Below are 25,682 nucleotides of genomic sequence, written 5' to 3'. Positions count from 1 at the left end.
CCCAGCCCCAAAACAATCGTCTCGGAGCTCTACGGGAGATGTTTCGTATCTCGGGATGCAAAAAGGAGTGCAACACGAGGACTTCCCAGGGGGACACCCATCCTAGTACTAATCTGGCAAAAGCACGCTTAACTTCGGAGTTTTGATGGGATCCGGGGATTTAGTGCTGGCATTATCGCACCCATTTCGCGTGCTTCGTCCCTCGCCTATGTTCACGTCGCAGTCGGCGCATCAACGTCCGGAGCCTCTTGCCCGTCACGAAACCGTCGGCGCTTTCTCGAACGGTCTCGAAATCCCTATTGCAAGTTCTCTCCGAGCCCTAGCCCGACGACTGCGTATCGGTCACGGCAAGCGCGTGCACAAACCATCGGCACTTTCTAGAACGAACTCGGAATCGCTATTGCGACCCCAATCCGGAAAGCTCTCTCCGAGCCCCTCGATACTGACTGCGTAGCGGTCACGGCAAATTCCCAGCCCCAAAACAATCGTCTCGGAGCTCTACGGGAGATGTTTCGTATCTCGGGATGCAAAAAGGAGTGCAACACGAGGACTTCCCAGGGGGACACCCATCCTAGTACTAATCTGGCAAAAGCACGCTTAACTTCGGAGTTTTGATGGGATCCGGGGATTTAGTGCTGGCATTATCGCACCCGTTTCGGGTGCTTCGTCCCTCGCCTATGTTCACGTCGCAGTCGGCGCATCAACGTCCGGAGCCTCTTGCCCGTCACGAAATCGTCGGCGCTTTCTCGAACGGTCTCGAAATCCCTATTGCAAGTTCTCTCCGAGCCCTAGCCCGACGACTACGTATCGGTCACGGCAAGCGCGTGCAGAAACCATCGGCACTTTCTAGAACGAACTCGGAATCGCTATTGCGACCCCAATCCGGAAAGCTCTCTCCGAGCCCCTCGATACTGACAGCGTAGCGGTCACGACAAATTTCCAGCCCCAAAACAATCGTCTCGGAGCTCTACGGGAGATCTTTCGTATCTCGGGATGCAAAAAGGAGTGCAACATGAGGACTTCCCAGGGGGACAACCATCCTAGTACTACTCTGGCCAAAGCACGCTTAACTTCGGAGTTTTGATGGGATCAGGGGATTTGTGCTGGCATTATCGCACCCGTTTCGGGTGCTTCGTCCCTCGCCTATGTGCACGTCGCAGTCGGCGCATCAACGTCCGGAGCCTTTTGCCCGTCACGAAACCGTCGGCGCTTTCTCGAACGGTCTCGAAATCCCTATTGCAAGCTCTCTCCGAGCCCTAGCCCGACGATTGCGTATCGGTCACGGCAAGCGCGTGCAGAAACCATCGGCACTTTCTAGAACGAACTCGGAATCGCTATTGCGACCCCAATCTGGAAAGCTCTCTCCGAGCCCCTCGATACTGACTGCGTAGCGGTCACAGCAAATTTCCAGCCCCAAAACAATCGTCTCGGAGCTCTACGGGAGACGTTTCGTATCTCGGGATGCAAAAAGGAGTGCAACACGAGGACTTCCCAAGGGGTCACCCATCCTAGTACTACTCTGGCCCAAGCACGCTTAACTTCGGAGTTTTAATGGGATCCGGGGATTTAGTGCTGGCATTATCGCACCCGTTTCGCGTGCTTCGTCCCTCGCCTATGTGCACGTCGTAGTCGGCGCATCAACGTCCGGAGCCTCTTGTCCGTCACGAAACCGTCGGCGCTTTCTCGAACGGTCTCGAAATCCCTATTGCAAGCTCTCTCCGAGCCCTAGCCCGACGACTGCGTATCGGTCATGGCAAGCGCGTGCAGAAACCATCGGCACTTTCTAGAACGAACTCGGAATCGCTATTGCGACCCCAATCAGGAAAGCTCTCTCCGAGCCCCGCGATACTGACAGCGTAGCGGTCACGGCAAATTTCCAGCCCCAAAACAATCGTCTCGGAGCTATACGGGAGATGTTTCGTATCTCGGGATGCAAAAAGGAGTGCAACACGAGGACTTCCCAGGGGGACACCCATCCTAGTACTACTCTGGCCAAAGCACGCTTAACTTCGGAGTTTTGATTGGATCCAGGGATGTAGTGCTGGCATTATCGCACCCGTTTCGGGTGCTTCGTCCCTCGCCTATGTGCACGTCGCAGTCGGCGCATCAACGTCGGGAGCCTCTTGCCCGTCACGAAACCGTCGGCGCTTTATCGAACGGTCTCGAAATCCCTATTGCAAGCTCTCTCCGAGCCCAAGCCCGACGACTGCGTATCGGTCACGGCAAGTGCGTGCAGAAACCATCGGCACTTTCTAGAACTAACTCGGAATCGCTATTGCGACCCCAATCCGGAAAGCACTCTCCGAGCCCCTCGATACTGACTGCGTAGCGGTCACGGCAAATTTCCAGCCCCAAAACAATCGTCTCGGAGCTCTACGGGAGATGTTTCGTATCTCGGGATGCAAAAAGGAGTGCAACACGAGGACTTCCCAGGGGGACACCCATCCTAGTACTACTCTGGCCCAAGCACGCTTAACTTCGGAGTTTTGATGGGATCCGGTGATTTAGTGCTGGCATTATCGCACCCGTTTCGCGTGCTTCGTCACTCGCCTATGTGCACGTCGCAGTCGGCGCATCAACGTCCGGAGCCTCTTGCTCGTCACGAAACCGTCGGCGCTTTCTCGAACGGTCTCGAAATCCCTATTGCAAGCTCTCTCCGAGCCCTAGCCCGACGACTGCGTATCGGTCATGGCAAGCGCGTGCAGAAACCATCGGCACTTTCTAGAATGAACTCGGAATCGCTATTGCGACCCCAATCAGGAAAGCTCTCTCCGAGCCCCGCGATACTGACAGCGTAGCGGTCACGGCAAATTTCCAGCCCCAAAACAATCGTCTCGGAGCTCTACGGGAGATGTTTCGTATCTCGGGATGCAAAAAGGAGTGCAACACGAGGACTTCCCAGGGGGTCACCCATCCTAGTACTACTCTGGCCAAAGAACGCTTAACTTCGGAGTTTTGATGGGATCCGGTGATTTAGTGCTGGCATTATCGCACCCGTTTCGCGTGCTTCGTCACTCGCCTAAGTGCACGTCGCAGTCGGCGCATCAACGTCCGGAGCCTCTTGCCCGTCACGAAACCGTCGGCGCTTTCTCGAACGGTCTCGAAATCCCTATTGCAAGCTCTCTCCGAGCCCTAGCCCGACGACTGCGTATCGGTCATGGCAAGCGCGTGCAGAAACCATCGGCACTTTCTAGAACGAACTCGGAATCGCTATTGCGACCCCAATCAGGAAAGCTCTCTCCGAGCCCCGCGATACTGACAGCGTAGCGGTCACGGCAAATTTCCAGCCCCAAAACAATCGTCTCGGTGCTCTACGGGACATGTTTCGTATCTCGGGAGGCAAAAAGGAGTGCAACACGAGGACTTCCCAGGGGGACACCCATCCTAGTACTACTCTGGCCCAAGCACGCTTAACTTCGGAGTTTTGATGGGATCCGGTGATTTAGTGCTGGCATTATCGCACCCGTTTCGCGTGCTTCGTCACTCGCCTATGTGCACGTCGCAGTCGGCGCATCAACGTCCGGAGCCTCTTGCCCGTCACGAAACCGTCGGCGCTTTCTCGAACGGTCTCGAAATCCCTATTGCAAGCTCTCTCCGAGCCCTAGCCCGACGACTGCGTATCGGTCTTGGCAAGCGCGTGCAGAAACCATCGGCACTTTCTAGAACGAACTCAAAATCGCTATTGCGACCCCAATTAGGAAAGCTCTCTCCGAGCCCCGCGATACTGACAGCGTAGCGGTCACGGCAAATTTCCAGCCCCAAAACAATCGTCTCGGAGCTCTACGGGAGATGTTTCGTATCTCGGGATGCAAAAAGGAGTGCAACACGAGGACTTCCCAGGGGGTCACCCATCCTAGTACTACTCTGGCCAAAGAACGCTTAACTTCGGAGTTTTGATGGGATCCGGTGATTTAGTGCTGGCATTATCGCACCCGTTTCGCGTGCTTCGTCACTCGCCTATGTGCACGTCGCAGTCGGCGCATCAACGTCCGGAGCCTCTTGCCCATCACGAAACCGTCGGCGCTTTCTCGAACGGTCTCGAAATCCCTATTGCAAGCTCTCTCCGAGCCCTAGCCCGACGACTGCGTATCGGTCATGGCAAGCGCGTGCAGAAACCATCGGCACTTTCTAGAACGAACTCGGAATCGCTATTGCGACCCCAATCAGGAAAGCTCTCTCCGAGCCCCGCGATACTGACAGAGTAGCGGTCACGGCAAATTTCCAGCCCCAAAACAATCGTCTCGGAGCTCTACGGGAGATGTTTCGTATCTCGGGATGCAAAAAGGAGTGCAACACGAGGACTTCCCAGGGGGACACCCATCCTAGTACTACTCTGGCCAAAGCACGCTTAACTTCGAAGTTTTGATGTGATCCGGGGATGTAGTGCTGGCATTATCGCACCCGTTTCGGGTGCTTCGTCCCTCGCCTATGTGCACGTCGCAGTCGGCGCATCAACGTCCGGAGCCTCTTGCCCGTCACGAAACCGTCGGCGCTTTCTCGAACGGTCTCGAAATCCCTATTGCAAGCTCTCTCCGAGCCCTAGCCCGACGACTGCGTATCGGTCATGGCAAGCGCGTGCAGAAACCATCGGCACTTTCTAGAACGAACTCGGAATCGCTATTGCGACCCCTATCAGGAAAGCTCTCTCCGAGCCCCGCGATACTGACAACGTAGCGGTCACGGCAAATTTCCAGCCCCAAAACAATCATCTCGGAGCTCTACGGGAGATGTTTCGTATCTCGGGATGCAAAAAGGAGTGCAACACGAGGACTTCCCAGGGGGACACCCATCCTAGTACTACTCTGGCCAAAGCACGCTTAACTTCGGAGTTTTGATGGGATCCGGGGATGTAGTGCTGGCATTATCGCACCCGTTTCGGGTGCTTCGTCCCTCGCCTATGTGCACGTCGCAGTCGGCGCATCAACGTCCGGAGCCTCTTGCCCGTCACGAAACCGTCGGCGCTTTCTCGAACGGTCTCGAAATCCCAATTGCAAGCTCTCTCCGAGCCCTAGCCCAACGACTGCGTATCGGTCACGGCAAGCGCGTGCAGAAACCATCGGCACTTTCTAGAACGAACTCGGAATCGCTATTGCGACCCCAATCCGGAAAGCACTCTCCGAGCCCCTCGATACTGACTGCGTAGCGGTCACGGCAAATTTCCAGCCCCAAAACAATCGTCTCGGAGCTCTACGGGAGATGTTTCGTATCTCGGGATGCAAAAAGGAGTGCAACACGAGGACTTCCCAGGGGGACACCCATCCTAGAACTACTCTGGCCCAAGCACGCTTAACTTCGGAGTTTTGATGGGATCCGGTGATTTAGTGCTGGCATTATCGCACCCGTTTCGCGTGCTTCGTCACTCGCCTATGTGCACGTCGCAATCGGCGCATCAACGTCCGGAGCCTCTTGCCCGTCACGAAACCGTCGGCGCTTTCTCGAACGGTCATGAAATCCCTATTGCAAGCTCTCTCCGAGCCCTAGCCCGACGACTGCGTATCGGTCATGGCAAGCGCGTGCAGAAACCATCGGCACTTTCTAGAACGAACTCCGAATCGCTATAGCGACCCCAATCCGGAAAGCTCTCTCCGAGCCCCTCGATTCTGACAGCATAGCGGTCACGGCAAATTTCCAGCCCCAAAACAATCGTCTCGGAGCTCTACGGGAGATGTTTCGTATCTCGGGATGCAAAAAGGAGTGCAACACGAGGACTTCCCAGGGGGTCACCCATCCTAGTACTACTCTGGCCAAAGAACGCTTAACTTCGGAGTTTTGATGGGATCCGGTGATTTAGTGCTGGCATTATCGCACCCGTTTTGTGTGCTCGTCACTCGCCTATGTGCACGTCGCAGTCGGCGCATCAACGTCCGAAGCCTCTTGCCCGTCACGAAACCGTCGGCGCTTTCTCGATCGGTCTCGAAATCCCTATTGCAAGCTCTCTCCGAGCCCTAGCCCGACGACTGCGTATCGGTCATGGCAAGCGCGTGCAGAAACCATCGGCACTTTCTAGAACGAACTCGGAATCGCTATTGCGACCCCAATCAGGAAAGCTCTCTCCGAGCCCCGCGATACTGACAGCGTAGCGGTCACGGCAAATTTCCAGCCCCAAAACAATCGTCTCGGAGCTCTACGGGAGATGTTTCGTATCTCGGGATGCAAAAAGGAGTGCAACACGAGGACTTCCCAGGTGGTCACCCATCCTAGTACTACTCTGGCCAAAGAACACTTAACTTCGGAGTTTTGATGGGATCCGGTGATTTAGTGCTGGCATTATCGCACCCGTTTTGTGTGCTCGTCACTCACCTATGTGCACGTCGCAGTCGGCGCATCAACGTCCGAAGCCTCTTGCCCGTCACGAAACCGTCGGCGCTTTCTCGATCGGTCTCGAAATCCCTATTGCAAGCTCTCTCCGAGCCCTAGCCCGACAACTGCGTATCGGTCACGGCAAGCGCGTGCAGAAACCATCGGCACTTTCTAGAACGAACTCGGAATCGCTATTGCGACCCCAATCCGGAAAGCTCTCTCCGAGCCCCTCGATACTGACTGCGTAGCGGTCACGGCAAATTTCCAGCCCCAAAACAATCGTCTCGGAGCTCTACGGGAGACGTTTCGTATCTCGGGATGAAAAAAGGAGTGCAACACGAGGACTTCCCAGGGGGTCACCCATCCTAGTACTACTCTGGCCCAAGCACGCTTAACTTCGGAGTTTTGATGGGATCCGGGGATTTAGTGCTGGCATTATCGCACCCGTTTCGCGTGCTTCGTCCCACGCTTATGTGCACGTCGCAGTCGGCGCATCAACGTCCGGAGCCTCTTGTCCGTCACGAAACCGTCGGCGCTTTCTCGAACGGTCTCGAAATCCCTATTGCAAGCTCTCTCCGAGCCCTAGCCCGACGACTGCGTATCGGTCATGGCAAGCGCGTGCAGAAACCATCGGCACTTTCTAGAACGAACTCGGAATCGCTATTGCGACCCCAATCAGGAAAGCTCTCTCCGAGCCCCGCGATACTGACAGCGTAGCGGTCACGGCAAATTTCCAGCCCCAAAACAATCGTCTCGGAGCTCTACGGGAGATGTTTCGTATCTCGGGATGCAAAAAGGAATGCAACACGAGGACTTCCCAGGGGGTCACCCATCCTAGTACTACTCTGGCCAAAGAACGCTTAACTTCGGAGTTTTGATGGGATCCGGTGATTTAGTGCTGGCATTATCGCACCCGTTTCGTGTGCTTCGTCACTCGCCTATGTGCACGTCGCAGTCGGCGCATCAACGTCCGAAGCCTCTTGCCCGTCACGAAACCGTCGGCGCTTTCTCGATCGGTCTCGAAATCCCTATTGCAAGATCTCTCCGAGCCCTAGCCCGACGACTGCGTATCGGTCACGGCAAGCGCGTGCAGAAACCATCGGCACTTTCTAGAACGAACTCGGAATCGCTATTGCGACCCCAATCCGGAAAGCTCTCTCCGAGCCCCTCGATATTGACTGCGTAGCGGTCACGGCAAATTTCCAACCCCAAAACAATCGTCTCGGAGCTCTACGGGAGACGTTTCGTATCTCGGGATGAAAAAAGGAGTGCAACACGAGGACTTCCCAGGGGGTCACCCATCCTAGTACTACTCTGGCCCAAGCACGCTTAACTTCGGAGTTTTGATGGGATCCGGGGATTTAGTGCTGGCATTATCGCACCCGTTTCGCGTGCTTCGTCCCTCGCCTATGTGCACGTCGCAGTCGGCGCATCAACGTCCGGAGCCTCTTGTCCGTCACGAATCCGTCGGCGCTTTCTCGAACGGTCATGAAATCCCTATTGCAAGCTCTCTCCGAGCCCTAGCCCGACGACTGCGTATCGGTCATGGCAAGCGCGTGCAGAAACCATCGGCACTTTCTAGAACGAACTCCGAATCGCTATAGCGACCCCAATCCGGAAAGCTCTCTCCGAGCCCCTCGATACTGACAGCATAGCGGTCACGGCAAATTTCCAGCCCCAAAACAATCGTCTCGGAGCTCTACGGGAGATGTTTCGTATCTCGGGATGCAAAAAGGAGTGCAACACGAGGACTTCCCAGGGGGTCACCCATCCTAGTACTACTCTGGCCAAAGAACGCTTAACTTCGGAGTTTTGATGGGATCCGGTGATTTAGTGCTGGCATTATCGCACCCGTTTCGCGTGCTTCGTCACTCGCCTATGTGCACGTCGCAGTCGGCGCATCAACGTCCGGAGCCTCTTGCCCGTCACGAAACCATCGGCGCTTTCTCGAACGGTCTCGAAATCCCTATTGCAAGCTCTCTCCGAGCCCTAGCCCGAAGACTGCGTATCGGTCATGGCAAGCGCGTGCAGAAACCATCGGCACTTTCTAGAACGAACTCGGAATCGCTATTGTGACCCCAATCAGGAAAGCTCTCTCCGAGCCCCGCGATACTGACAGCGTAGCGGTCACGGCAAATTTCCAGCCCCAAAACAATCGTCTCGGAGCTCTACGGGAGATGTTTCGTATCTCGGGATGCAAAAAGGAATGCAACACGAGGACTTCCCAGGGGGTCACCCATCCTAGTACTACTCTGGCCAAAGAACGCTTAACTTCGGAATTTTGATGGGATCCGGTGATTTAGTGCTGGCATTATCGCACCCGTTTCGTGTGCTTCGTCACTCGCCTATGTGCACGTCGCAGTCGGCGCATCAACGTCCGAAGCCTCTCGCCCGTCACGAAACCGTCGGCGCTTTCTCGATCGGTCTCGAAATCCCTATTGCAAGCTCTCTCCGAGCCCTAGCCCGACGACTGCGTATCGGTCACGGCAAGCGCGTGCAGAAACCATCGGCACTTTCTAGAACGAACTCGGAATCGCTATTGCGACCCCAATCCGGAAAGCTCTCTCCGAGCCCCTCGATATTGACTGCGTAGCGGTCACGGCAAATTTCCAACCCCAAAACAATCGTCTCGGAGCTCTACGGGAGACGTTTCGTATCTCGGGATGAAAAAAGGAGTGCAACACGAGGACTTCCCAGGGGGTCACCCATCCTAGTACTACTCTGGCCCAAGCACGCTTAACTTCGGAGTTTTGATGGGATCCGGGGATTTAGTGCTGGCATTATCGCACCCGTTTCGCGTGCTTCGTCCCTCGCCTATGTGCACGTCGCAGTCGGCGCATCAACGTCCGGAGCCTCTTGTCCGTCACGAATCCGTCGGCACTTTCTCGAACGGTCATGAAATCCCTATTGCAAACTCTCTCCGAGCCCTAGCCCGACGACTGCGTATCGGTCATGGCAAGCGCGTGCAGAAACCATCGGCACTTTCTAGAACGAACTCCGAATCGCTATAGCGACCCCAATCCGGAAAGCTCTCTCCGAGCCCCTCGATACTGACAGCATAGCGGTCACGGCAAATTTCCAGCCCCAAAACAATCGTCTCGGAGCTCTACGGGAGATGTTTCGTATCTCGGGATGCAAAAAGGAGTGCAACACGAGGACTTCCCAGGGGGTCACCCATCCTAGTACTACTCTGGCCAAAGAACGCTTAACTTCGGAGTTTTGATGGGATCCGGTGATTTAGTGCTGGCATTATCGCACCCGTTTCGCGTGCTTCGTCACTCGCCTATGTGCACGTCGCAGTCGGCGCATCAACGTCCGGAGCCTCTTGCCCGTCACGAAACCGTCGGCGTTTTCTCGAACGGTCTCGAAATCCCTATTGCAAGCTCTCTCCGAGCCCTAGCCCGACGACTGCGTATCGGTCATGGCAAGCGCGTGCAGAAACCATCGGCACTTTCTAGAACGAACTCGGAATCGCTATTGTGACCCCAATCAGGAAAGCTCTCTCCGAGCCCCGCGATACTGACAGCGTAGCGGTCACGGCAAATTTCCAGCCCCAAAACAATCGTCTCGGAGCTCTACGGGAGATGTTTCGTATCTCGGGATGCAAAAAGGAGTGCAACACGAGGACTTCCCAGGGGGTCACCCATCCTAGTACTACTCTGGCCAAAGAACGCTTAACTTCGGAGTTTTGATGGGATCCGGTGATTTAGTGCTGGCATTATCGCACCCGTTTTGTGTGCTCGTCACTCGCCTATGTGCACGTCGCAGTCGGCGCATCAACGTCCGAAGCCTCTTGCCCGTCACGAAACCGTCGGCGCTTTCTCGATCGGTCTCGAAATCCCTATTGCAAGCTCTCTCCGAGCCCTAGCCCGACAACTGCGTATCGGTCACGGCAAGCGCGTGCAGAAACCATCGGCACTTTCTAGAACGAACTCGGAATCGCTATTGCGACCCCAATCCGGAAAGCTCTCTCCGAGCCCCTCGATACTGACTGCGTAGCGGTCACGGCAAATTTCCAGCCCCAAAACAATCGTCTCGGAGCTCTACGGGAGACGTTTCGTATCTCGGGATGAAAAAAGGAGTGCAACACGAGGACTTCCCAGGGGGTCACCCATCCTAGTACTACTCTGGCCCAAGCACGCTTAACTTCGGAGTTTTGATGGGATCCGGGGATTTAGTGCTGGCATTATCGCACCCGTTTCGCGTGCTTCGTCCCACGCTTATGTGCACGTCGCAGTCGGCGCATCAACGTCCGGAGCCTCTTGTCCGTCACGAAACCGTCGGCGCTTTCTCGAACGGTCTCGAAATCCCTATTGCAAGCTCTCTCCGAGCCCTAGCCCGATGACTGCGTATCGGTCATGGCAAGCGCGTGCAGAAACCATCGGCACTTTCTAGAACGAACTCGGAATCGCTATTGCGACCCCAATCAGGAAAGCTCTCTCCGAGCCCCGCGATACTGACAGCGTAGCGGTCACGGCAAATTTCCAGCCCCAAAACAATCGTCTCGGAGCTCTACGGGAGATGTTTCGTATCTCGGGATGCAAAAAGGAATGCAACACGAGGACTTCCCAGGGGGTCACCCATCCTAGTACTACTCTGGCCAAAGAACGCTTAACTTCGGAGTTTTGATGGGATCCGGTGATTTAGTGCTGGCATTATCGCACCCGTTTCGTGTGCTTCGTCACTCGCCTATGTGCACGTCGCAGTCGGCGCATCAACGTCCGAAGCCTCTTGCCCGTCACGAAACCGTCGGCGCTTTCTCGATCGGTCTCGAAATCCCTATTGCAAGCTCTCTCCGAGCCCTAGCCCGACGACTGCGTATCGGTCACGGCAAGCGCGTGCAGAAACCATCGGCACTTTCTAGAACGAACTCGGAATCGCTATTGCGACCCCAATCCGGAAAGCTCTCTCCGAGCCCCTCGATATTGACTGCGTAGCGGTCACGGCAAATTTCCAACCCCAAAACAATCGTCTCGGAGCTCTACGGGAGACGTTTCGTATCTCGGGATGAAAAAAGGAGTGCAACACGAGGACTTCCCAAGGGGTCACCCATCCTAGTACTACTCTGGCCCAAGCACGCTTAACTTCGGAGTTTTGATGGGATCCGGGGATTTAGTGCTGGCATTATCGCACCCGTTTCGCGTGCTTCGTCCCTCGCCTATGTGCACGTCGCAGTCGGCGCATCAACGTCCGGAGCCTCTTGTCCGTCACGAATCCGTCGGCGCTTTCTCGAACGGTCATGAAATCCCTATTGCAAGCTCTCTCCGAGCCCTAGCCCGACGACTGCGTATCGGTCATGGCAAGCGCGTGCAGAAACCATCGGCACTTTCTAGAACGAACTCCGAATCGCTATAGCGACCCCAATCCGGAAAGCTCTCTCCGAGCCCCTCGATACTGACAGCATAGCGGTCACGGCAAATTTCCAGCCCCAAAACAATCGTCTCGGAGCTCTACGGGAGATGTTTCGTATCTCGGGATGCAAAAAGGAGTGCAACACGAGGACTTCCCAGGGGGTCACCCATCCTAGTACTACTCTGGCCAAAGAACGCTTAACTTCGGAGTTTTGATGGGATCCGGTGATTTAGTGCTGTTATTATCGCACCCGTTTCGCGTGCTTCGTCACTCGCCTATGTGCACGTCGCAGTCGGCGCATCAACGTCCGGAGCCTCTTGCCCGTCACGAAACCGTCGGCGCTTTCTCGAACGGTCTCGAAATCCCTATTGCAAGCTCTCTCCGAGCCCTAGCCCGACGACTGCGTATCGGTCATGGCAAGCGCGTGCAGAAACCATCGGCACTTTCTAGAACGAACTCGGAATCGCTATTGCGACCCCAATCAGGAAAGCTCTCTCCGAGCCCCGCGATACTGACAGCGTAGCGGTCACGGCAAATTTCCAGCCCCAAAACAATCGTCTCGGAGCTCTACGGGAGATGTTTCGTATCTCGGGATGCAAAAAGGAGTGCAACACGAGGACTTCCCAGGGGGTCACCCATCCTAGTACTACTCTGGCCAAAGAACGCTTAACTTCGGAGTTTTGATGGGATCCGGTGATTTAGTGCTGGCATTATCGCACCCGTTTTGTGTGCTCGTCACTCGCCTATGTGCACGTCGCAGTCGGCGCATCAACGTCCGAAGCCTCTTGCCCGTCACGAAACCGTCGGCGCTTTCTCGATCGGTCTCGAAATCCCTATTGCAAGCTCTCTCCGAGCCCTAGCCCGACAACTGCGTATCGGTCACGGCAAGCGCGTGCAGAAACCATCGGCACTTTCTAGAACGAACTCGGAATCGCTATTGCGACCCCAATCCGGAAAGCTCTTTCCGAGCCCCTCGATACTGACTGTGTAGCGGTCACGGCAAATTTCCAGCCCCAAAACAATCGTCTCGGAGCTCTACGGGAGACGTTTCGTATCTCGGGATGAAAAAAGGAGTGCAACACGAGGACTTCCCAGGGGGTCACCCATCCTAGTACTACTCTGGCCCAAGCACGCTTAACTTCGGAGTTTTGATGGGATCCGGGGATTTAGTGCTGGCATTATCGCACCCGTTTCGCGTGCTTCGTCCCACGCTTATGTGCACGTCGCAGTCGGCGCATCAACGTCCGGAGCCTCTTGACCGTCACGAAACCGTCGGCGCTTTCTCGAACGGTCTCGAAATCCCTATTGCAAGCTCTCTCCGAGCCCTAGCCCGACGACTGCGTATCGGTCATGGCAAGCGCGTGCAGAAACCATCGGCACTTTCTAGAACGAACTCGGAATCGCTATTGCGACCCCAATCAGGAAAGCTCTCTCCGAGCCCCGCGATACTGACAGCGTAGCGGTCACGGCAAATTTCCAGCCCCAAAACAATCGTCTCGGAGCTCTACGGGAGATGTTTCGTATCTCGGGATGCAAAAAGGAATGCAACACGAGGACTTCCCAGGGGGTCACCCATCCTAGTACTACTCTGGCCAAAGAACGCTTAACTTCGGAGTTTTGATGGGATCCGGTGATTTAGTGCTGGCATTATCGCACCCGTTTCGTGTGCTTCGTCACTCGCCTATGTGCACGTCGCAGTCGGCGCATCAACGTCCGAAGCCTCTTGCCCGTCACGAAACCGTCGGCGCTTTCTCGATCGGTCTCGAAATCCCTATTGCAAGCTCTCTCCGAGCCCTAGCCCGACGACTGCGTATCGGTCACGGCAAGCGCGTGCAGAAACCATCGGCACTTTCTAGAACGAACTCGGAATCGCTATTGCGACCCCAATCCGGAAAGCTCTCTCCGAGCCCCTCGATATTGACTGCGTAGCGGTCACGGCAAATTTCCAACCCCAAAACAATCGTCTCGGAGCTCTACGGGAGACGTTTCGTATCTCGGGATGAAAAAAGGAGTGCAACACGAGGACTTCCCAGGGGGTCACCCATCCTAGTACTACTCTGGCCCAAGCACGCTTAACTTCGGAGTTTTGATGGGATCCGGGGATTTAGTGCTGGCATTATCGCACCCGTTTCGCGTGCTTCGTCCCTCGCCTATGTGCACGTCGCAGTCGGCGCATCAACGTCCGGAGCCTCTTGTCCGTCACGAATCCGTCGGCGCTTTCTCGAACGGTCATGAAATCCCTATTGCAAGCTCTCTCCGAGCCCTAGCCCGACGACTGCGTAACGGTCATGGCAAGTGCGTGCAGAAACCATCGGCACTTTCTAGAACGAACTCCGAATCGCTATAGCGACCCCAATCCGGAAAGCTCTCTCCGAGCCCCTCGATACTGACAGCATAGCGGTCACGGCAAATTTCCAGCCCCAAAACAATCGTCTCGGAGCTCTACGGGAGATGTTTCGTATCTCGGGATGCAAAAAGGAGTGCAACACGAGGACTTCCCAGGGGGTCACGGTAAGCGCGTGCAGAAACCATCGGCACTTTCTAGAACGAACTCGGAATCGCTAATGCGACCGAAATCCGGAAAGCTCTCTCCGAGCCCCTCGATACTGACTGCGTAGCGGTCACAGCAAATTTCCAGCCCCAAAACAATCGTCTCGGAGCTCTACGGGAGATGTTTCGTACCTCGGGAAGCAAAAAGGAGTGCAACACGAGGACTTCCCAGGGGGTCACCCATCCTAGTACTACTCTGGCCCAAGCACGCTTAACTTCGGAGTTTTGATGGGATCCGGGGATTTAGTGCTGGCATTATCGCACCCGTTTCGCGTGCTCCGTCCCTCGCCTATGTGCACGTCGTAGTCGGCGCATCAACGTCTGGAGCCTCTTGTCGGTCACGGCAAGCGCCTGCAGAAACCATCATCACTTTCTAGAACGAACTCGGAATCGCTATTGCGACCCAAATCCGGAAAGCTCTCTCCGAGCCCCTCGATACTGACTGCGTAGCGGTCACAGTAAATTTCCAGCCCCAAAACAATTGTCTCGGAGCTCTACGGGAGATGTTTCGTATCCCGGGATGCAAAAAGGAGTGCAACACGAGGACTTCCCAAGGGGTCACCCATCCTTGTACTACTCTGGCCCTAGCACGCTTAACTTCGGAGTTTTGATGGGATCCGGGGATTTAGTGCTGGCATTATCGCACCCGTTTCGCGTGCTTCGTCCCTCGCCTATGTGCACGTCGTAGTCGGCGCATCAACGTCCGGAGCCTCTTGCCCGTCACGAAACCTTCGGCGCTTTCGCTTACGGTCTCGAAATCCCTATTGCAAGCTCTCTCCGAGCCCTAGCCCGATGACTGCGTATCGGTCACGGCAAGTGCGTGCAGAAACCATCGGCACTTTCTAGAACGAACTCGGAATCGCTATTGCGACCCCAATCCGGAAAGCTCTCTCCGAGCCCCTCGATACTGACGGCGTAGCGGTCACAGCAAATTTCCAGCCCCAAAACAATCGTCTCGGAGCTCTACGGGAGATGTTTCGTATCTCGGGATGCAAAAAGGAGTGCAACACGAGGACTTCCCAGGGGGTCACCCATCCTAGTACTACTCTGGCCCAAGCACGCTTAACTTCGGAGTTTTGATGGGATCCGGGGATTTAGTGCTGGCATTATCGCACCCGTTTCGCGTGCTCCGTCCCTCGCCTATGTGCACGTCGCAGTCGGCGCATCAACGTCCGGAGCCTCTTGTCGGTCACGGCAAGCGCGTGCAGAAACCATCGGCACTTTCTAGAACGAACTCGGAATCGCTATTGCGACCCAAATCCGGAAAGCTCTCTCCGAGCCCCTCGATACTGACTGCGTAGTGGTCACAACAAATTTCCAGCCCCAAAACAATCGTCTCGGAGCTCTACGGGAGATGTTTCGTATCTCGGGAAGCAAAAAGGAGTGCAACACGAGGACTTCCCAGGGGGTCACCCATCCTAGTACTACTCTGGCCCAAGCACGCTTAACTTCGGAGTTTTGATGGGATCCGGGGATTTAGTGCTGGCATTATCGCACCCGTTTCGCGTGCTCCGTCCCTCGCCTATGTGCACGTCATAGTCGGCGCATCAACGTCTGGAGCCTCTTGTCGGTCACGGCAAGCGCGTGCAGAAACCATCGTCACTTTCTAGAACGAACTCGGAATCGCTATTGCGACCCAAATCCGGAAAGCTCTCTCCGAGCCCCTCGATACTGACAGCGTAGCGGTCACAGCAAATTTCCAGCCCCAAAACAATCGTCTCGGAGCTCTACGGGAGATGTTTCGTATCCCGGGATGCAAAAAGGAGTGCAACACGAGGACTTCCCAAGGGGTCACCCATCCTTGTACTACTCTGGCCAAAGCACGCTTAACTTCGGAGTTTTGATGGGATCCGGGGATTTAGTGCCGGCATTATCGCACCCGTTTCGCGTGCTTCGTCCCTCGCCTATGTGCACGTCGCTGTCGGCGCATCAACGTCCGGAGCCTCTTGCCCGTCATGAAACCGTCGGCGCTTTCGCTTACGGTCTCGAAACCCTATTGCAAGCTCTCTCCGAGCCCTAGCCCGATGACTGCGTATCGGTCACGGCAAGTGCGTGCAGAAACCATCGGCACTTTCTAGAACGAACTCGGAATCGCTATTGCGACCCCAATCCGGAAAGCTCTCTCCGAGCCCCTCGATACTGACGGCGTAGCGGTCACAGCAAATTTCCAGCCCCAAAACAATCGTCTCGGAGCTCTATGGGAGATGTTTCATATCTCGGGATGCAAAAAGGAGTGCAACATGAGGACTTCCCAGGGGGTCACCCATCCTAGTACTACTCTGGCCCAAGCACGCTTAACTTCGGAGTTTTGATGGGATCCGGGGATTTAGTGCTGGCATTATCGCACCCGTTTCGCGTGCTCCGTCCCTCGCCTATGTGCACGTCGCAGTCGGCGCATCAACGTCCGGAGCCTCTTGTCGGTCACGGCAAGCGCGTGCAGAAACCATCGGCACTTTCTAGAACGAACTCGGAATCGCTATTGCGACCCAAATCCGGAAAGCTCTCTCCGAGCCCCTCGATACTGACTGCGTAGTGGTCACAACAAATTTCCAGCCCCAAAACAATCGTCTCGGAGCTCTACGGGAGATGTTTCGTATCTCGGGAAGCAAAAAGGAGTGCAACACGAGGACTTCCCAGGGGGTCACCCATCCTAGTACTACTCTGGCCCAAGCACGCTTAACTTCGGAGTTTTGATGGGATCCGGGGATTTAGTGCTGGCATTATCGCACCCGTTTCGCGTGCTCCGTCCCTCGCCTATGTGCACGTCGTAGTCGGCGCATCAACGTCTGGAGCCTCTTGTCGGTCACGGCAAGCGCGTGCAGAAACCATCGTCACTTTCTAGAACGAACTCGGAATCGCTATTGCGACCCAAATCCGGAAAGCTCTCTCCGAGCCCCTCGATACTGACAGCGTAGCGGTCACAGCAAATTTCCAGCCCCAAAACAATCGTCTCGGAGCTCTACGGGAGATGTTTCGTATCCCGGGATGCAAAAAGGAGTGCAACACGAGGACTTCCCAAGGGGTCACCCATCCTTGTACTACTCTGGCCAAAGCACGCTTAACTTCGGAGTTTTGATGGGATCCGGGGATTTAGTGCTGGCATTATCGCACCCGTTTCGCGTGCTTCGTCCCTCGCCTATGTGCACGTCGCTGTCGGCGCATCAACGTCCGGAGCCTCTTGCCCGTCACGAAACCGTCGGCGCTTTCGCTTACGGTCTCGAAACCCTATTGCAAGCTCTCTCCGAGCCCTAGCCCGATGACTGCGTATCGGTCACGGCAAGTGCGTGCAGAAACCATCGGCACTTTCTAGAACGAACTCGGAATCGCTATTGCGACCCCAATCCGGAAAGCTCTCTCCGAGCCCCTCGATACTGACGGCGTAGCGGTCACAGCAAATTTCCAGCCCCAAAACAATCGTCTCGGAGCTCTATGGGAGATGTTTCATATCTCGGGATGCAAAAAGGAGTGCAACATGAGGACTTCCCAGGGGGTCACCCATCCTAGTACTACTCTGGCCCAAGCACGCTTAACTTCGGAGTTTTGATGGGATCCGGGGATTTAGTGCTGGCATTATCGCACCCGTTTCGCGTGCTCCGTCCCTCGCCTATGTGCACGTCGCAGTCGGCGCATCAACGTCCGGAGCCTCTTGTCGGTCACGGCAAGCGCGTGCAGAAACCATCGGCACTTTCTAGAACGAACTCGGAATCGCTATTGCGACCCAAATCCGGAAAGCTCTCTCCGAGCCCCTCGATACTGACTGCGTAGCGGTCACAGCAAATTTTCAGCCCCAAAACAATCGTCTCGGAGCTCTACGGGAGATGTTTCGTATCTCGGGAAGCAAAAACGAGTGCAACACGAGGACTTCCCAGGGGGTCACCCATCCTAGTACTACTCTGGCCCAAGCACGCTTAACTTCGGAGTTTTGATGGGATCCGGGGATTTAGTGCTGGCATTATCGCACCCGTTTCGCGTGCTCCGTCCCTCGCCTATGTGCACGTCGTAGTCGGCGCATCAACGTCCGGAGCCTCTTGTCGGTCACGGCAAGCGCGTGCAGAAACCATCGTCACTTTCTAGAACGAACTCGGAATCGCTATTGCGACCCAAATCCGGAAAGCTCTCTCCGAGCCCCTCGATACTGACTGCGTAGCGGTCACAGCAAATTTTCAGCCCCAAAACAATCGTCTCGGAGCTCTACGGGTGATGTTTCGTATCCCGGGATGCAAAAAGGAGTGCAACACGAGGACTTCCCAAGGGGTCACCCATCCTTGTACTACTCTGGCCCAAGCACGCTTAACTTCGGAGTTTTGATGGGATCCGGGGATTTAGTGCTGGCATTATCTCACCCGTTTCGCGTGCTTCGTCCCTCGCCTATGTGCACGTCGCTGTCGGCGCATCAACGTCCGGAGCCTCTTGCCCGTCACGAAACCATCGGCGCTTTTGCTTACGGTCTCGAAATCCCTATTGCAACCTCTCTCCGAGCCCTAGCCCGATGACTGCGTATCGGTCACGGCAAGTGCGTGCAGAAACCATCGGCACTTTCTAGAACGAACTCGGAATCGCTATTGCGACCCCAATCCGTAAAGCTCTCTCCGAGCCCCTCGATACTGACTGCGTAGCGGTCACAGCAAATTTCCAGCCCCAAAACAATCGTTTCAGAGCTCTACGGGAGTTGTTTCGTATCTCGGGATGCAAAAAGGAGTGCAACACGAGGACTTCCCAGGGGGTCACCCATCCTAGTACTACTCTGGCCCAAGCACGATTAACTTCGGAGTTTTGATGGAAACTGGGGATTTAGTGCTGGCATTATCGCACCCGTTTCGCGTGCTTCGTCCCTCACCTATGTGCACGTCGCAGCCGGCGCATTAACGTCCGGAGCCTCTTGCCCGTCACGAAACCATCGGCGCTTTCTCGAACGGTCTCGAAATCCCTATTGCAAGCTCTCTCCGAGCCCTAGCCCGACGACTGCGTATCGGTCACGGCAAGCGCGTGCAGAAACCATCGGCACTTTCTAGAACGAACTCGGAATCGCTATTGCGACCCCAATCCGGAAAGCTCTCTCCGAGCCCCTCGATACTGATAGCGTAGCGGCCACGGCAAATTTCCAGCCCCAAAACAATCGTCTCGGAGCTCTACGGGAGATGTTTCGTATATCGGGATGCAAAAAGGAGTGCAACACGAGGACTTCCCAGGGGATCACCCATCCTAGTACTACTCTGGCCCAAGCACGCTTAACTTCGGAGTTTTGATGGGATCCGGTGATTTAGTGCTGGTATTATCGCACCCGTTTCGCGTGCTTCGTCCCTCGCCTATGTGCACGTCGCAGTCGGCGCATCAACGTCCGGAGCCTCTTGTCGGTCACGGCAAGCGCGTGCAGCAACCATCGGCACTCTCTAGAACGAACTCGGAATCGCTATTGCGACCCCAATCCGGAAAGATCTCTCCGAGCCCCTCGATACTGACAGCGGAGCGGTCACAGCAAATTTCTAGCCCCAAAACAATCGTCTCGGAGCTCTACGGGAGATGTTTCGTATCTCGGGATGCAAAAAGGAGTGCAACAAGAGGACTTCCCAAGGGGTCACCCATCCTAGTACTACTCTGGCCCAAGCACGCTTAACTTCGGAGTTTTGATGGGATCCGAGGATTTAGTGCTGGCATTATCGCACCCATTTCGCGTGCTTCGTCCCTCGCCTATATGCACGTCGCAGTCGGCGCATCAACGTCCGGTGCCTCTTGCCCGTCACGAAACCGTCGGCGCTTTCGCTTACGGTCTCGAAATCCCTATTGCAAGCTCTCTCCGAGCCGTAGCCCGATGACTGCGTATCGGTCATGGCAAGTGCGTGCAGAAACCATCGGCACTTTCTAGAACGAACTCGGAATCGCTATTGCAACCCCAATCCGGAATGCTCTCTCCGAGCCCCTCGATACTGACTGCGTAGCGGTCACAGCAAATTTCCAGCCCCAAAACAATCGTCTCGGAGCTCTACGGGAGATGTTTCGTATCTCGGGATGCAAAAAGGAGTGCAACACGAGGACTTCCCAGGGTGTCACCCATCCTAGTACTACTCTGGCCCAAGCACGCTTAACTTCGGAGTTTTGATGGGATCCGGGGATTTAGTGCTGGCATTATCGCACCCGTTTCGCGTGCGTCGTCCCTCGCCTATGTGCACGTCGCAGCCGGCGCATCAACGTCCGGAGCCTCTTGCCCGTCACGAAACCGTCGGCGCTTTCTCGAACGGTCTCGAAATCCCTATTGCAAGCTCTCTCCAAGCCCTTGCCCGACGATTGCGTATCGGTCATGGCAAGCGCGTGCAGAAACCATCGGCACTTTCTAGAACGAACTCGGAATCGCTATTGCGACCCCAATCCGGAAAGCTCTCTCCGAGCCCCTCGATACTTATAGCGTAGCGGCCACGACAAATTTCCAGCCCCAAAACAATCGTCTCGGAGCTCTACGGGAGATGTTTCGTATATCGGGATGCAAAAAGGAGTGCAACACGAGGACTTCCCAGGGGATCACCCATCCTAGTACTACTCTGGCCCAAGCACGCTTAACTTCGGAGTTTTGATGGGATCCGGTGATTTAGTGTTGGTATTATCGCACCCGTTTCGCGTGCTTCGTCCCTCGCCTATCTGCACGTCGCAGTCGGCGCATCAACGTCCGGAGCCTCTTGCCCGTCACGAAACCTTCGGCGCTTTCTCGAACGGTCTCGAAATCCCTATTGCAAGCTCTCTCCGAGCCCTAGCCCGACGACTGCGTATCGGTCACGGCAAGCGCGTGCAGAAACCATCGACACTCTCTAGAACGAACTCGGAATCGCTATTGCGACCCCAATCCGGAAAGATCTCTCCGAGCCCCTCGATACTGACAGCGGAGCGGTCACAGCAAATTTCTAGCCCCAAAACAATCGTCTCGGAGCTCTACAGGAGATGTTTCGTATCTCGGGATGCAAAAAGGAGTGCAACACGAGGACTTCCCAAGGGGTCACCCATCCTAGTACTACTCTGGCCCAAGCACGCTTAACTTCAGAGTTTTGATGGGATCCGGGGATTTAGTGCTGGCATTATTGCACCCGTTTCGCGTGCTTCGTCCCTCGCCTATGTGCACGTCGCAGCAGGCGCATCAACGTCCGGAGCCTCTTGCCCGTCACGAAACCGTCGGTGCTTTCTCGAACAGTCACGAAATCCCTATTACAAGCTCTCTCCGAGCCCTAGCCCGACGACTACGTATCGGTCACGGCAAGCGCGTGCAGAAACTATCGGCACTTTCTAGAACGAACTCGGAATCGCTATTGCGACCCCAATCCGAAAAGCTCTCTCCGAGCCCGTCGATACTGACAGCGTAGCGGTCACAGCAAATTTCCAGCCCCAAAACAATCGTCTCGGAGCTCTTCGGGAGATGTTTCGTATCTCGGGATGCAAAAAGGAGTGCGACACGAGGACTTCCCAAGGGGTCACCCATCCTAGTACTACTTTGGCCCAAGCACGCTTAACTTCGGAGTTTTGATGGGATCCAGTGATTTAGTGCTGGTATTATCGCACCCGTTTCACGTGCTTCGTCCCTCGCCTATGTGCACGTCGCAGCCGGCGCATTAACGTCCGGAGCCTCATGCCCGTCATGAAACCGTCGACGCTTTCTCGAACGGTCTCAAATCCCTATTGCAAGCTCTCTCCGAGCCCTAGCCCGACGACTGCGTATCGGTCACGGCAAGCGCGTGCAAAAACCATCGGCACTTTCTAGAACGAACTCGGAATCGCTATTGCGACCCCAATCCGGAAAGCTCTCTCCGAGCCCCTCGATACTGACAGCGTAGCGGTCACAGCAAATTTCCAACCCCAAAACAATCGTCTCGGAGCTCTACGGGAGATGTTTCGTATCTCGGGATGCAAAAAGGAGTGCAACACGAGGACTTCCCAGGGGGTCACCCCTCCAAGTACTACTCTGGCCCAAGCACGCTTAACTTCGGAGTTTTGATGGGATCCGGGGATTTAGTGCTGGCATTATCGCACCCGTTTCGCGTGCTTCGTCCCTCGCCTATGTGCACGTCGCAGCCGGCGCATCAACGTCCGGAGCCTCTTGCCCGTTACGAAATCGTCGGCGCTTTCTCGAATGGTCTCGAAATCCCTATTGCAAGCTCTCTCCGAGCCCTAGCCCGACGACTGCGTATCGGTCACGGCAAGCGCGTGCAAAAACCATCGGCACATTCTAGAACGAACTCGGAATCGCTATTGCGACCCCATTCCGGAAAGCTCTCTCCGAGCCCCTCGATACTGACAGCGTACCGGCCACGGCAAATTTCCTACCCCAAAACAATCGTCTCGGAGCTCGACGGGAGATGTTTCGTATCTCGGGATGCAAAAAGGAGTGCAACACGAGGACTTCCCAGGGGATCACCCATCCTAGTACTACTCTGGCCCAAGCACGCTTAACTTCGGAGTTTTGATGGGATCCGGTGATTTAGTGCTGGCATTATCGCACCCGTTTCACGTGCTTCGTCCCTCGCCTATGTTCACGTCGCAGTCGGCGCATCAACGTCCGGAGCCTCTTGCCCGTCACGAAACCGTCGGCGCTTTCTCGAACGGTCTCGAAATCCCTATTGCAAGCTCTCTCCGAGCCCTAGCCCGACGATTGCGTATCGGTCACGGCAAGCGCGTGCAGAAACCATCGGCACTTTCTAGAATGAACTCGGAATCGCTATTGCGACCCAAATCCGGAAAGATCTCTCCGAGCCCCTCGATACTGACTGCTTAGCGGTCAGAGCAAATTTCCAGCCCCAAAACAATCGTCTCGGATCTCTACGGGAGATGTTTCGTATCCCTGGATGCAAAAAGGAGTGCAACACGAGGACTTCCCAAGGGGTCACCCATCCTTGTACTACTCTGGCCCAAGCACGCTTAACTTCGGAGTTTTGTTGGGATCCGGGGATTTAGTGCTGGCATTATCGCACCCGTTTCGCGTGCTTCGTCCCTCGCCTATGTGCACGTCACAGTCGGCGCATCAACGTCCGGAGCCTCTTGCCCGTCACGAAACCGTCGGTGCTTTCTCTTATGGTCTCGAAATCCCTATTGCAAGCTCTCTCCGAGCCCTAGCCCGACGACTGTGTATCGGTCACGGCAAGCGCGTACAGAAACCATCGGCACTTTCTAGAACGAACTCGGAATCGCTATTGCGACCCCAATCCGGAAAGCTCTCTCCGAGCCCCTCGATACTGACAGCGTAGCGGTCACAGCAAATTTCCAGCCCCAAAACAATCGTCTCGGAGCTCTTCAGGAGATGTTTCGTATCTCGGGATGCAAAAAGGAGTGCAACACGAGGACTTCCCAGGGGGTCACCCACCCTAGTACTACTCTGGCCCAAGCACGATTAACTTCGGAGTTTTGATGGGATCCGGGGATTTAGTGCTGGCATTATCGCACCCGTTTCACGTGCTTCGTCCCTCGCCTATGTGCACGTCGCAGCCGGCGCATCAACGTCCGGAGCCTCTTGCCCGTCACGAAACCGTCGGCGCTTTCTCGAACGGTCTCGAAATCCCTATTGCAAGCTCTCTCCGAGCCCTAGCCCGACGACTGCGTATCGGTCACGGCAAGCGCGTGCAGAAACCATCGGCACTTTCTAGAACGAACTCGGAATCGCTATTGCGACCCCAATCCGGAAAGCTCTCTCCGAGCCCCTCGATACTGATAGCGTAGCGGCCACGGCAAATTTCCAGCCCCAAAACAATCGTCTCGGAGCTCGACGTGAGATGTTTCGTATATCGGGATGCAAAAAGGAGTGCAACACGAGGACTTCCCAGGGGATCACCCATCCTAGTACTACTCTGGCCCAAGCACGCTTAACTTCGGAGTTTTGATGGGATCCGGTGATTTAGTGCTAGTATTATCGCACCCGTTTCGCGTGCTTCGTCCCTCGCCTATGTGCACGTCGCAGTCGGCGCATCAACGTCCGGAGCCTCTTGTCGGTCACGTCAAGCGCGTGCAGCAACCATCGGCACTCTCTAGAACGAACTCGGAATCGCTATTGCGACCCCAATCCGGAAAGATCTCTCCGAGCCCCTCGATACTGACAGCGGAGCGGTCACAGCAAATTTCTAGCCCCAAAACAATCGTCTCGGAGCTCTACGGGAGATGTTTCGTATCTCGGGATGCAAAAAGGAGTGCAACAAGAGGACTTCCCAAGGGGTCACCCATCCTAGTACTACTCTGGCCCAAGCACGCTTAACTTCGGAGTTTTGATGGGATCCGAGGATTTAGTGCTGGCATTATCGCACCCATTTCGCGTGCTTCGTCCCTCGCCTATATGCACGTCGCAGTCAGCGCATCAACGTCCGGTGCCTCTTGCCCGTCACGAAACAGTCGGCGCTTTCGCTTACGGTCTCGAAATCCCTATTGCAAGCTCTCTCCGAGCCGTAGCCCGATGACTGCGTATCGGTCATGGCAAGTGCGTGCAGAAACCATCGGCACTTTCTAGAACGAACTCGGAATCGCTATTGCAACCCCAATCCGGAATGCTCTCTCCGAGCCCCTCGATACTGACTGCGTAGCGGTCACAGCAAATTTCCAGCCCCAAAACAATCGTCTCGGAGCTCTACGGGAGATGTTTCGTATCTCGGGATGCAAAAAGGAGTGCAACACGAGGACTTCCCAGGGGGTCACCCATCCTAGTACTACTCTGGCCCAAGCACGCTTAACTTCGGAGTTTTGATGGGATCCGGGGATTTAGTGCTGGCATTATCGCACCCGTTTCGCGTGCGTCGTCCCTCGCCTATGTGCACGTCGCAGCCGGCGCATCAACGTCCGGAGCCTCTTGCCCGTCACGAAACCGTCGGCGCTTTCTCGAACGGTCTCGAAATCCCTATTGCAAGCTCTCTCCAAGCCCTAGCCCGACGATTGCGTATCGGTCACGGCAAGCGCGTGCAGAAACCATCGGCACTTTCTAGAACGAACTCGGAATCGCTATTGCGACCCCAATCCGGAAAGCTCTCTCCGAGCCCCTCGATACTGATAGCGTAGCGGCCACGACAAATTTCCAGCCCCAAAACAATCGTCTCGGAGCTCTACGGGAGATGTTTCGTATATCGGGATGCAAAAAGGAGTGCAACACGAGGACTTCCCAGGGGATCACCCATCCTAGTACTACTCTGGCCCAAGCACGCTTAACTTCGGAGTTTTGATGGGATCCGGTGATTTAGTGCTGGTATTATCGCACCCGTTTCGCGTGCTTCGTCCCTCGCCTATCTGCACGTCGCAGTCGGCGCATCAACGTCCGGAGCCTCTTGCCCGTCACGAAACCTTCGGCGCTTTCTCGAACGGTCTCGAAATCCCTATTGCAAGCTCTCTCCGAGCCCTAGCCCGACGACTGCGTATCGGTCACGGCAAGCGCGTGCAGAAACCATCGGCACTCTCTAGAACGAACTCGGAATCGCTATTGCGACCCCAATCCGGAAAGATCTCTCCGAGCCCCTCGATACTGACAGCGGAGCGGT

The 25,682-nt window shown here is 55.5% G+C and overlaps 43 non-coding genes and 13 pseudogenes across 43 annotated transcripts; all 56 read right to left on the bottom strand.

The window, feature by feature from the left end:
- Positions 1-64: 64 nt before the first annotated feature.
- LOC135602872 (5S ribosomal RNA) lies at positions 65-183 on the bottom strand (annotated as a pseudogene).
- A 350-nt stretch (positions 184-533) lies between these two features.
- LOC135602871 (5S ribosomal RNA) lies at positions 534-652 on the bottom strand (annotated as a pseudogene).
- Positions 653-1,002: 350 nt separating this feature from the next.
- On the bottom strand, positions 1,003-1,120 carry LOC135599294 (5S ribosomal RNA; annotated as a pseudogene).
- Positions 1,121-1,470: 350 nt separating this feature from the next.
- LOC135599752 (5S ribosomal RNA) lies at positions 1,471-1,589 on the bottom strand. Its single transcript, XR_010482095.1, has one exon. It is a non-coding gene; the product is annotated as a 5S ribosomal RNA (ribosomal RNA).
- Positions 1,590-1,939: 350 nt separating this feature from the next.
- LOC135603523 (5S ribosomal RNA) lies at positions 1,940-2,058 on the bottom strand (annotated as a pseudogene).
- A 350-nt stretch (positions 2,059-2,408) lies between these two features.
- LOC135602610 (5S ribosomal RNA) lies at positions 2,409-2,527 on the bottom strand. The gene has a single exon (XR_010484001.1). It is a non-coding gene; the product is annotated as a 5S ribosomal RNA (ribosomal RNA).
- Positions 2,528-2,877: 350 nt separating this feature from the next.
- On the bottom strand, positions 2,878-2,996 carry LOC135600874 (5S ribosomal RNA). Its single transcript, XR_010483185.1, has one exon. It is a non-coding gene; the product is annotated as a 5S ribosomal RNA (ribosomal RNA).
- A 350-nt stretch (positions 2,997-3,346) lies between these two features.
- LOC135602599 (5S ribosomal RNA) lies at positions 3,347-3,465 on the bottom strand. The gene has a single exon (XR_010484000.1). It is a non-coding gene; the product is annotated as a 5S ribosomal RNA (ribosomal RNA).
- A 350-nt stretch (positions 3,466-3,815) lies between these two features.
- LOC135600873 (5S ribosomal RNA) lies at positions 3,816-3,934 on the bottom strand. The gene has a single exon (XR_010483184.1). It is a non-coding gene; the product is annotated as a 5S ribosomal RNA (ribosomal RNA).
- A 350-nt stretch (positions 3,935-4,284) lies between these two features.
- LOC135603397 (5S ribosomal RNA) lies at positions 4,285-4,403 on the bottom strand (annotated as a pseudogene).
- Positions 4,404-4,753: 350 nt separating this feature from the next.
- On the bottom strand, positions 4,754-4,872 carry LOC135601705 (5S ribosomal RNA; annotated as a pseudogene).
- A 350-nt stretch (positions 4,873-5,222) lies between these two features.
- On the bottom strand, positions 5,223-5,341 carry LOC135600186 (5S ribosomal RNA). Its single transcript, XR_010482513.1, has one exon. It is a non-coding gene; the product is annotated as a 5S ribosomal RNA (ribosomal RNA).
- A 350-nt stretch (positions 5,342-5,691) lies between these two features.
- On the bottom strand, positions 5,692-5,810 carry LOC135600872 (5S ribosomal RNA). The gene has a single exon (XR_010483183.1). It is a non-coding gene; the product is annotated as a 5S ribosomal RNA (ribosomal RNA).
- A 349-nt stretch (positions 5,811-6,159) lies between these two features.
- Positions 6,160-6,278, bottom strand: LOC135601153 (5S ribosomal RNA). The gene has a single exon (XR_010483455.1). It is a non-coding gene; the product is annotated as a 5S ribosomal RNA (ribosomal RNA).
- Positions 6,279-6,627: 349 nt separating this feature from the next.
- Positions 6,628-6,746, bottom strand: LOC135603805 (5S ribosomal RNA). Its single transcript, XR_010484160.1, has one exon. It is a non-coding gene; the product is annotated as a 5S ribosomal RNA (ribosomal RNA).
- Positions 6,747-7,096: 350 nt separating this feature from the next.
- Positions 7,097-7,215, bottom strand: LOC135601224 (5S ribosomal RNA). The gene has a single exon (XR_010483524.1). It is a non-coding gene; the product is annotated as a 5S ribosomal RNA (ribosomal RNA).
- Positions 7,216-7,565: 350 nt separating this feature from the next.
- Positions 7,566-7,684, bottom strand: LOC135603794 (5S ribosomal RNA). The gene has a single exon (XR_010484159.1). It is a non-coding gene; the product is annotated as a 5S ribosomal RNA (ribosomal RNA).
- Positions 7,685-8,034: 350 nt separating this feature from the next.
- LOC135600871 (5S ribosomal RNA) lies at positions 8,035-8,153 on the bottom strand. The gene has a single exon (XR_010483182.1). It is a non-coding gene; the product is annotated as a 5S ribosomal RNA (ribosomal RNA).
- A 350-nt stretch (positions 8,154-8,503) lies between these two features.
- Positions 8,504-8,622, bottom strand: LOC135602228 (5S ribosomal RNA; annotated as a pseudogene).
- A 350-nt stretch (positions 8,623-8,972) lies between these two features.
- On the bottom strand, positions 8,973-9,091 carry LOC135603783 (5S ribosomal RNA). Its single transcript, XR_010484158.1, has one exon. It is a non-coding gene; the product is annotated as a 5S ribosomal RNA (ribosomal RNA).
- Positions 9,092-9,441: 350 nt separating this feature from the next.
- LOC135600870 (5S ribosomal RNA) lies at positions 9,442-9,560 on the bottom strand. The gene has a single exon (XR_010483181.1). It is a non-coding gene; the product is annotated as a 5S ribosomal RNA (ribosomal RNA).
- A 350-nt stretch (positions 9,561-9,910) lies between these two features.
- Positions 9,911-10,029, bottom strand: LOC135600868 (5S ribosomal RNA). Its single transcript, XR_010483179.1, has one exon. It is a non-coding gene; the product is annotated as a 5S ribosomal RNA (ribosomal RNA).
- A 349-nt stretch (positions 10,030-10,378) lies between these two features.
- LOC135603772 (5S ribosomal RNA) lies at positions 10,379-10,497 on the bottom strand. Its single transcript, XR_010484157.1, has one exon. It is a non-coding gene; the product is annotated as a 5S ribosomal RNA (ribosomal RNA).
- Positions 10,498-10,847: 350 nt separating this feature from the next.
- Positions 10,848-10,966, bottom strand: LOC135601223 (5S ribosomal RNA). Its single transcript, XR_010483523.1, has one exon. It is a non-coding gene; the product is annotated as a 5S ribosomal RNA (ribosomal RNA).
- A 350-nt stretch (positions 10,967-11,316) lies between these two features.
- Positions 11,317-11,435, bottom strand: LOC135599568 (5S ribosomal RNA). Its single transcript, XR_010481922.1, has one exon. It is a non-coding gene; the product is annotated as a 5S ribosomal RNA (ribosomal RNA).
- A 350-nt stretch (positions 11,436-11,785) lies between these two features.
- On the bottom strand, positions 11,786-11,904 carry LOC135601716 (5S ribosomal RNA; annotated as a pseudogene).
- A 350-nt stretch (positions 11,905-12,254) lies between these two features.
- Positions 12,255-12,373, bottom strand: LOC135600867 (5S ribosomal RNA). The gene has a single exon (XR_010483178.1). It is a non-coding gene; the product is annotated as a 5S ribosomal RNA (ribosomal RNA).
- A 349-nt stretch (positions 12,374-12,722) lies between these two features.
- Positions 12,723-12,841, bottom strand: LOC135603761 (5S ribosomal RNA). The gene has a single exon (XR_010484155.1). It is a non-coding gene; the product is annotated as a 5S ribosomal RNA (ribosomal RNA).
- Positions 12,842-13,191: 350 nt separating this feature from the next.
- Positions 13,192-13,310, bottom strand: LOC135601222 (5S ribosomal RNA). The gene has a single exon (XR_010483522.1). It is a non-coding gene; the product is annotated as a 5S ribosomal RNA (ribosomal RNA).
- Positions 13,311-13,660: 350 nt separating this feature from the next.
- On the bottom strand, positions 13,661-13,779 carry LOC135603750 (5S ribosomal RNA). Its single transcript, XR_010484154.1, has one exon. It is a non-coding gene; the product is annotated as a 5S ribosomal RNA (ribosomal RNA).
- A 570-nt stretch (positions 13,780-14,349) lies between these two features.
- Positions 14,350-14,468, bottom strand: LOC135603739 (5S ribosomal RNA). The gene has a single exon (XR_010484153.1). It is a non-coding gene; the product is annotated as a 5S ribosomal RNA (ribosomal RNA).
- A 263-nt stretch (positions 14,469-14,731) lies between these two features.
- LOC135600445 (5S ribosomal RNA) lies at positions 14,732-14,850 on the bottom strand. Its single transcript, XR_010482766.1, has one exon. It is a non-coding gene; the product is annotated as a 5S ribosomal RNA (ribosomal RNA).
- A 350-nt stretch (positions 14,851-15,200) lies between these two features.
- Positions 15,201-15,319, bottom strand: LOC135603728 (5S ribosomal RNA). Its single transcript, XR_010484152.1, has one exon. It is a non-coding gene; the product is annotated as a 5S ribosomal RNA (ribosomal RNA).
- Positions 15,320-15,582: 263 nt separating this feature from the next.
- On the bottom strand, positions 15,583-15,701 carry LOC135603716 (5S ribosomal RNA). The gene has a single exon (XR_010484150.1). It is a non-coding gene; the product is annotated as a 5S ribosomal RNA (ribosomal RNA).
- Positions 15,702-15,964: 263 nt separating this feature from the next.
- Positions 15,965-16,083, bottom strand: LOC135601836 (5S ribosomal RNA; annotated as a pseudogene).
- A 349-nt stretch (positions 16,084-16,432) lies between these two features.
- Positions 16,433-16,551, bottom strand: LOC135600463 (5S ribosomal RNA). Its single transcript, XR_010482784.1, has one exon. It is a non-coding gene; the product is annotated as a 5S ribosomal RNA (ribosomal RNA).
- Positions 16,552-16,814: 263 nt separating this feature from the next.
- On the bottom strand, positions 16,815-16,933 carry LOC135603705 (5S ribosomal RNA). The gene has a single exon (XR_010484148.1). It is a non-coding gene; the product is annotated as a 5S ribosomal RNA (ribosomal RNA).
- A 263-nt stretch (positions 16,934-17,196) lies between these two features.
- Positions 17,197-17,315, bottom strand: LOC135601785 (5S ribosomal RNA; annotated as a pseudogene).
- Positions 17,316-17,664: 349 nt separating this feature from the next.
- On the bottom strand, positions 17,665-17,783 carry LOC135600461 (5S ribosomal RNA). Its single transcript, XR_010482782.1, has one exon. It is a non-coding gene; the product is annotated as a 5S ribosomal RNA (ribosomal RNA).
- A 263-nt stretch (positions 17,784-18,046) lies between these two features.
- LOC135599788 (5S ribosomal RNA) lies at positions 18,047-18,165 on the bottom strand. Its single transcript, XR_010482131.1, has one exon. It is a non-coding gene; the product is annotated as a 5S ribosomal RNA (ribosomal RNA).
- Positions 18,166-18,428: 263 nt separating this feature from the next.
- LOC135601790 (5S ribosomal RNA) lies at positions 18,429-18,547 on the bottom strand (annotated as a pseudogene).
- A 350-nt stretch (positions 18,548-18,897) lies between these two features.
- On the bottom strand, positions 18,898-19,016 carry LOC135601413 (5S ribosomal RNA). The gene has a single exon (XR_010483708.1). It is a non-coding gene; the product is annotated as a 5S ribosomal RNA (ribosomal RNA).
- A 350-nt stretch (positions 19,017-19,366) lies between these two features.
- LOC135600909 (5S ribosomal RNA) lies at positions 19,367-19,485 on the bottom strand. The gene has a single exon (XR_010483219.1). It is a non-coding gene; the product is annotated as a 5S ribosomal RNA (ribosomal RNA).
- A 263-nt stretch (positions 19,486-19,748) lies between these two features.
- LOC135601738 (5S ribosomal RNA) lies at positions 19,749-19,867 on the bottom strand (annotated as a pseudogene).
- A 350-nt stretch (positions 19,868-20,217) lies between these two features.
- LOC135600789 (5S ribosomal RNA) lies at positions 20,218-20,336 on the bottom strand. The gene has a single exon (XR_010483103.1). It is a non-coding gene; the product is annotated as a 5S ribosomal RNA (ribosomal RNA).
- A 350-nt stretch (positions 20,337-20,686) lies between these two features.
- Positions 20,687-20,805, bottom strand: LOC135599849 (5S ribosomal RNA). Its single transcript, XR_010482191.1, has one exon. It is a non-coding gene; the product is annotated as a 5S ribosomal RNA (ribosomal RNA).
- A 350-nt stretch (positions 20,806-21,155) lies between these two features.
- Positions 21,156-21,274, bottom strand: LOC135600230 (5S ribosomal RNA). The gene has a single exon (XR_010482556.1). It is a non-coding gene; the product is annotated as a 5S ribosomal RNA (ribosomal RNA).
- Positions 21,275-21,624: 350 nt separating this feature from the next.
- LOC135599551 (5S ribosomal RNA) lies at positions 21,625-21,743 on the bottom strand. The gene has a single exon (XR_010481905.1). It is a non-coding gene; the product is annotated as a 5S ribosomal RNA (ribosomal RNA).
- Positions 21,744-22,092: 349 nt separating this feature from the next.
- LOC135600348 (5S ribosomal RNA) lies at positions 22,093-22,211 on the bottom strand. The gene has a single exon (XR_010482671.1). It is a non-coding gene; the product is annotated as a 5S ribosomal RNA (ribosomal RNA).
- A 350-nt stretch (positions 22,212-22,561) lies between these two features.
- On the bottom strand, positions 22,562-22,680 carry LOC135603989 (5S ribosomal RNA). The gene has a single exon (XR_010484181.1). It is a non-coding gene; the product is annotated as a 5S ribosomal RNA (ribosomal RNA).
- A 350-nt stretch (positions 22,681-23,030) lies between these two features.
- Positions 23,031-23,149, bottom strand: LOC135601284 (5S ribosomal RNA). Its single transcript, XR_010483582.1, has one exon. It is a non-coding gene; the product is annotated as a 5S ribosomal RNA (ribosomal RNA).
- Positions 23,150-23,499: 350 nt separating this feature from the next.
- LOC135600106 (5S ribosomal RNA) lies at positions 23,500-23,618 on the bottom strand. The gene has a single exon (XR_010482437.1). It is a non-coding gene; the product is annotated as a 5S ribosomal RNA (ribosomal RNA).
- Positions 23,619-23,968: 350 nt separating this feature from the next.
- On the bottom strand, positions 23,969-24,087 carry LOC135604228 (5S ribosomal RNA). The gene has a single exon (XR_010484206.1). It is a non-coding gene; the product is annotated as a 5S ribosomal RNA (ribosomal RNA).
- A 263-nt stretch (positions 24,088-24,350) lies between these two features.
- LOC135601737 (5S ribosomal RNA) lies at positions 24,351-24,469 on the bottom strand (annotated as a pseudogene).
- Positions 24,470-24,819: 350 nt separating this feature from the next.
- Positions 24,820-24,938, bottom strand: LOC135603693 (5S ribosomal RNA). The gene has a single exon (XR_010484147.1). It is a non-coding gene; the product is annotated as a 5S ribosomal RNA (ribosomal RNA).
- A 350-nt stretch (positions 24,939-25,288) lies between these two features.
- On the bottom strand, positions 25,289-25,407 carry LOC135600898 (5S ribosomal RNA). Its single transcript, XR_010483208.1, has one exon. It is a non-coding gene; the product is annotated as a 5S ribosomal RNA (ribosomal RNA).
- Between the last annotated feature and the right edge of the window lie 275 nt (positions 25,408-25,682).

Source organism: Musa acuminata, chromosome BXJ2-1 (genome assembly GCF_036884655.1).
Source record: "Musa acuminata AAA Group cultivar baxijiao chromosome BXJ2-1, Cavendish_Baxijiao_AAA, whole genome shotgun sequence".
Lineage (NCBI taxonomy): Eukaryota > Viridiplantae > Streptophyta > Magnoliopsida > Zingiberales > Musaceae > Musa > Musa acuminata.
The sequence above is the reverse complement of the archived record's forward strand: the minus strand, read 5'-3'. Positions and strand labels throughout refer to the sequence as shown.